The sequence below is a fragment of the Cupressus sempervirens genome, chromosome 7 (genome assembly GCF_028749045.1).
Source record: "Cupressus sempervirens isolate cs-2001-9-10 chromosome 7, ASM2874904v1, whole genome shotgun sequence".
NCBI lineage: Eukaryota > Viridiplantae > Streptophyta > Pinopsida > Cupressales > Cupressaceae > Cupressus > Cupressus sempervirens.
In genome coordinates this window covers 850,599,562-850,606,582 of record NC_143124.1, presented here as the reverse complement: position 1 = coordinate 850,606,582, position 7,021 = coordinate 850,599,562, and positions in this window count along the sequence as shown.

Here is a 7,021-nt window from a genome sequence, read left to right as displayed (position 1 = left end):
GATTCTAACTCATTAGAAATTGTACTCAAGTTGGTGGGATTTTCTTTTATTTTTTATTTTAGAAAAAGTTTTTCATCTAGACTAAGGATAATGGGGTCCTTTTTAATTTATTAAAATGGGACATGTTCTTTTCATTAAATAAACTTAGGATAAAGTGATCAGTCTTTAGGATATAATCAAATAAATGATTATGCAATGATTTGATCAAACATTAGTGATTGATTAATTATGAAAAATTTAATTAATACATAATAGTGGTATAGTATTTAATGTATTTATTTAGAAAGGGAGCTTAAAGTTTGCAAGACCAAAAATGGGTGATTACATTTTCCCCTCTTAGAGTTAGTATGCAGTCGATCACATTGAGTCAAAGAATATGATGACATTATGTAATGTAGAAGTTATACACACAAACACAACATTTGCACAAATTTAATTACAATACATATTTGATTCCTGAAAGGTTCCTTTGCGTCAAGTCACATTTAAGAAGTTCATATTGATTAGTTTGAATCTCAAGTACAATAGCCATAATCATAAATGAATGATAGATACATGATCTAATAAGAACTTATATAATAGCAACCAATATGATAAAGTACATCCAAATGACATCATCTACTGCACATGTTGCAAGGTATACAACAATAAATACAAATACATCAAAATACAAGATACATGATAACATATAAAGAGCACTTGAAATAAAAGTCTCCAAGATAGGAATAAGGATGAGAATGGTACAAGTGCATCAATGAACGTCCAATATCTATCAATATGAAGGGGACCCAAATGGTAAGACGTCACTACCTCCCAACCACATTGTCACCTAATAAGGCTCCCACTCCCACCATGCAAGAGAGATAATGTATGATCCACATGTGGATAATCAAATCATAAAACAATCCTAGGCAAGGAATCTTGATAACCATGTTAATCTCAGATTGGTTTTGACATATGAGTGACAATATACTTAAGTCATTTACTTAGTTCATGAGTAAGTAATACATGTCGAGCATAAGTTATTAGATAGTATATGTTGACGGACAAATATTTGGTGTGAGTCAAGTAACTAGTAATTGTCGAGTCACTCAAGTGCTAAAAAATGGTATGTACCAAGATATTCAAATGCCGAGTGATCAATGGATGCTGATTCATTCAGAGGTTGAGTTACAACATTGAAGTTGTAGTTGATGCTGAGCATTAGGGACTTCAAGTGCCAAGTTACATAGTTTTGACTTAGATGTTTGTAATGATACAAACTTATACGTAAACCCTTTTTAGGTTGACTAAAAGGAATTTTTTACAATATTTGATTATAAGGATGAATCTTAATTGTGAATACCTATACATTACATGCATCTAACTAGAAAAAGGGAAGGTTTAAGTGGCAATATGGGTGAATCACTACTTTTGAAGTCACCTAGGTCTTCTTAAGGAAAAAAAAACCCTAAACTTTCTAAGAATGCTTAAGGAGAATTAAAGAGAGTTTTCATGTGCAAACAAAGCATTCATGACGATTAAGGTGTTATGAATTAAGTCACATTGTAGAATCAATTAAAGGAGAATAGAGGAAAGGAATTAGAGGATAACAAAGATACATATAATTAGAGAGGATAAAATATACATCAGGATAGAGGTGATCTGACATCAAGCAAAAAATTTCTAACCAAAGGATCATTGCTGAGACATTTTAATAGGTGAATCAGTTAAATATCTTAACAGAGTATATTAACAGAGTAGTCTTGGCAAGCTATTGTAAATCCTTTAACAAGGTGCTTACTTCATTGTAAGTTAAAGTCCTTTTACCATGTACACTTTTAGTAGGGTGTTTAAATCCTTTAACAGGGTAAGATCTAACAATCTTGTAAGGCTTTAACAAGGAATTCCTTTCATCGAGTAGATCATGTTTCATGATCAAACATTGTAACCTTCATTAGATACACTTTATTACTATAGTAGTGAAGATTTGTGGGTGTCATCCCCACCCCAGTTTTACCTTCTCTTTGGAGAGTTTCTAGGTAACCAAATATCTTGTGTCACACATATGTTGAATATTTTATTATCATGGTATAGATCTATATGCTTAATTTGGTATTTCACTTTATATGCATAGAGTGTGAGATGAATGTACAATGAATAGTTATAGAGGTTGAAAGTTTTAAGTGTTGATTCACCCCCCCAGAGTTTAATTCCCTGTTGTATTTACAACAATTGGTATCAGAGCCTTGTTCTTTGGAAAAAAAAGCTTTGCAACTTTGAGGAAAGATCTTTGAGATGGAAGTCTACAATTTGGGAAAGACTATTAAGAACTAGAAGATTGACTTGCCCTACATCAGCTGAACGAAGTAAGAAATGATTTCAAGATATCATTGAAGAGAAGGAAGGGAATTTCTATTGAAGAAAATGACACACAATACTAAGAGATTGATGCTAATGAATTATTTTTTGATGGAAACACAAATGAATTTAATACAACAGCTGTAGATCTAATGGAAAAGAGTGAAACCCTAATTGAAGAGATAAAAAATATCAAAAGAGAACAAGAAGTCCAATTAGTATTACTATGTGAGGTGACCAAATAGAAAAATAAAACTGAAGAGGACAAAGTCATGGTTGAAGATGAGAAAAAGATTTTGACCAATAGACTATAAGAGAAAATATTAGAGGTAACTAGGATTTCTAACATGTAATTGGAAACTTTGGGTCAAATGATGATTGCAAATCATGAATTGAATGCACAGGATATTGAGATCACAACACTAAAGTTGTAGAATGAACAACTAAAAAATGATCTGAAAAGAGAAAAGGATTTGTTGATAGTTTCAACAAACCTAGTGAAGCCATCAAGTACTTTAAACAATTTACGAGATCCTCTAGATTCAATAGTGACACTTCTAGATGGGTTACAATACTACTAAAGAAAGAGAATCATCCAAAAGTGGTGAAGAAAGAATTAATGAAGGTAAGAAATCCAAACCTACTTGTCATAATTGTGGTAAGATAGGTCATACTACTAATTTTTGTAGGAACAAGATTGCAAATCAAAATATTAAGCATAAGTTCATGGGTCATTGCCAAAAATGCAAAAGACAAGGATATTAGGGACATGAATGTAGAACCAAGACCATAAGCACACACAAATTTGAAGGATACTTATATAATTGTCATAAGTATGGACACAGAGCATATGTGTGTAGATCCAAGCCTAAATGGTCATCAAACAAGAAGACAAAGGTAAAGCACAATGACAACTCTTATAATTGGGATTATAATACAAGATATAGTTGTGACTATTGTCAAGAGTATGGACATGTTGCTGAAAATTGTATAAGAACAAATTTTAGAAATGACTATAGTAGATGATTGAGTCAAACCACATGTTTTAATTTTTTGAAGACTGGTTACATAAGCAAGAATTGTCCAACAAGGTCAAATGTACTGAGCAATGAGTTCAATAAAGGAAAAGGAAAGGTAGATGTTGAGAAGGTCAGATATGAAATTAATAAGAAATGGAAGAGAAAGGAAGATTGCAACACATCCAAGTGTAGATGGATCACTTTACCCAATGGGTCAGGTGATCACACCTTCTCAAATTAAGCAATCAAGAGGTGTGTGGGACTAATATTTAAAAAGATATACTATACATCAGTTCCAAGGATTTAGTTATGAAAAGATCACATATGCATGAATAAAGATGCAAGGTGTTGTTGAGAATCAAGAATAAATCTTCAAGGTTTGTTAGTTTTCATGTTACTATTGAGCATGAAAAGTTTCACTATGGTTGATGAGTGAAATGTTAGTTGATGCCGAACTATCAAAGTTTTTAGTGTTAACAAGCTCATAGTGGTTGCCAAGTTGGGAAGGAAACTTCATGGAAGTTGAGTAAGTTGAAATCATTATTGAGGTTGATCTTATAGCTATGTCAGCACGAAACATTAATTGCAAGGTTTTGAGGTCTATATGATCAATTTCTACTCATTTGACATCATTCAAATTTGAAGGAGAGCATGAAGAGTGAAAGGCAAATTGAAAGAGATCATACCAACATTTGCAAGCTAAATTCAATAGTCGCTTGACACCATCACATCAAATTCACAAAGGTATTTATCATGTGCTAAGCTATGCAATTTGAATTCTCACAAACCCTAATTTACATTATGAAATCTAACTTTTCAATTGCTAAGGTTATAGTGGTTAAAGAAGTTTTGGATGTGCAATTGATAAGCAATAAGATCAGACAACCAAACTTTAGAGCCATACCTAATATTTCTTACAAGCAAGATCCATCTGGTGCATTGTTAATGATACTGCCTCAAGTTTTGATGATTCAAGATGTAAGAAGTTGTTACACATGCAAGGTGGGTAGCATAGGAGACATGGAGATTAGGTAAAACTATGGGAAATTATGTGAAAATGAAGCATTGAAGGATGATTTCAAAATAGTAGAGAGAAAAGGGTTGACCCATGCACTAGATTTTCCAAATGTTTTCAAGATTGAATGGATTAAGATAGACTTGAATAGAATTCATGATAATTCTATATGGTTGGAAATTGGAATGGTGAAGATCACCAAGAAAATTTCACATAGAGTAATAGGGCATTCAACACTTGAGCGACCTAAAACTACGAGAAGTGAATCTAAAGAGGTCATTGAGAAGAATATAGGGGCAATGTGGAAAAAACAAGGCATGAAAATTGATACTATTTCAGATCCCCTAATTGCATTTGCAATGAGGATAATGACACATAAATTCTATCAATCAAGTAGGCTCAAAAGTGTACCATGTATTGCTGTTGACATGGGCTATAGGATAGTCAAGAAGGATCATACCTATGACCTTGTCAAGTTGCACATGCAACAATTGTCAGAAAATTTGGGAGCTACAAGGAAGACCAAAAGTGCACAATGTAAATATAGTTCAATTATTTTATGTACAGAATACATTCCCCACTTTTGGTAAAGTGTCCTTAAAGACAAATAGATCTATTGTAGTGTAGATAGGTGAGTTTATTGAGAAACTTGGGAACAATTTTGAGTTAGTTATAACTAGTTATTTTGAGGACTTTAAACAATCAATAAAGAAGAGACTAGGAATACTAGTTTTAACAGTTGAAAAAAATTTCAATGATGTTTGCTTTCTAGTTGATACTGATTATACTTATGTTCAAGCTATTGTTCCAAGGGTAAGGTGGCTAAGGCCACTAGGATATGAAATCAATATTGATGAAGCCTTTGCAACAATAGAAACATTTCTTGCAGAAGATGTAGATGCTAAGGTTACTACCTTTGGAAACTATGATGTGGCCAAATCAAAGATAACTATGGATTTGAAGACTGCCTCAGTCATTAGGAAGAAGAAAAAAATTTTGAAGAAGATAAAGTAGAGATTTGGTAAAGGAGTAGATGATAAAGAAGAAGAAGAAGAAGAAGATGATGAATAAGAAGAGGATATACCAGCTCAAGCACCATTGGCCTTAACTCATGGTTAAGCAGAAGACCAAGTAGAAGAAATAGAAATTGAAGAAGCTGTCGAGGGAGAAGAAGCCAGTGAAACACTTGAGAAAAAGAAGATCAGAGCTAAGACACCAGCTACTAGAAAACCAAGGAAGGTTGAAAAACCTAAGCCTACAATTGCCTCTAAAAGAGAAAACACAAGGGCTACTACAAAGAAGGCTCAAGAAGTAGTCAAGCAAAAAGAGAAGAGGACTAGACTAGTTAGTAATGAAGAGGAGCATGAGAAGAGATCAAGGAGAAAATACATAGCTCTAGTTGAATCTAATGAAGAGAAGATAGAATATGATGATAATAACCAATTTCAAGTGGCAAGTCACTGTCCTTCTTTAGATTTAGACAATATGTGTGAGAATATAAGGAACAATGTTGATTTATCTTAGTCTCTCACTTATCAAACTTGATACACTTGGAAAAGTTGGGATGAACCAAGTATAGGAGTCAATTTATGCCATGATGACAACATTAAAAAAATTTCCAATTGAGATTGACAACTCTCATCCAAAAGAATTATCTAATAGAATTGAGAAAAAGTGGCAATATAGTCTAAACATAGAAAGAAAAATCAAAGAGACTATACTTGCTAGAGTGATGCTAGAACTAGGTAGAGAAACAATGGACATGACATTAAAGAAGAATATTGGAAAATTTGCACCAAAATATAGGGCATTCAACTTATTATAGAACAAGGTTGAGGATGTTGTACAAAAGACCACTTTGATTTGGAAATTACTATATGGTTTGACAACACCCAAGGAAATACTATAGGCACCTCTTAAGGCAGGTGAGGAAAAAGAAGACCAACAACAAGTAACTGAGGTATTCACAGTTGACATTAAGATGATTACACAAGAGGAAGACACTAAAGAAAAGGAAGAAACATAGGCACCAGCTGAAGATGAGTAGCAGACAAAACATAGTGTACCAGATACACTAGTGTTGAGTGCTAGTCCTCAATATGAGGTGAACATAGAAAGTGATACAGTAAAGATTAAGGATGTTTCTAATATTATCATTTAGAACATCGACCCCCTCACAGAGGATGACTTGAAGAAGATATTGATGGAATCCACTACCTAGGCCAAACTTTGTGAGAATACTATACTACTAAATGTTGACAAAATTGAGAAGGTAGACAAGGTATCTATAGAGGAGGAAGTACAGAAACAAGGAAGTACAGAAACAAGCTACACCCATAGCTCCTCCTCAATTTTCTAGGATACAACCTACATTACCCCTTGTGGTATATTAGAGGAAGGAGATAGTTTCTACCATTAGTACATTGGCACAAAGTACTCCAGTGTTAGTCACTATAAAGAAGAGTGAACATGACAAGGGTGAGATAGTTGAAGAGAAGAAATATGAAATAGAAAATTTTGAAGGAACACAAGTTCAAATAGGTTAGGTAGATACTCCTACACCTATAGCATAAGAATAAGGTGCATCTACGAATTTACACAAGGAAAAGGATGATACTAAAGATCTAGGTATGACTACCAAACTTGA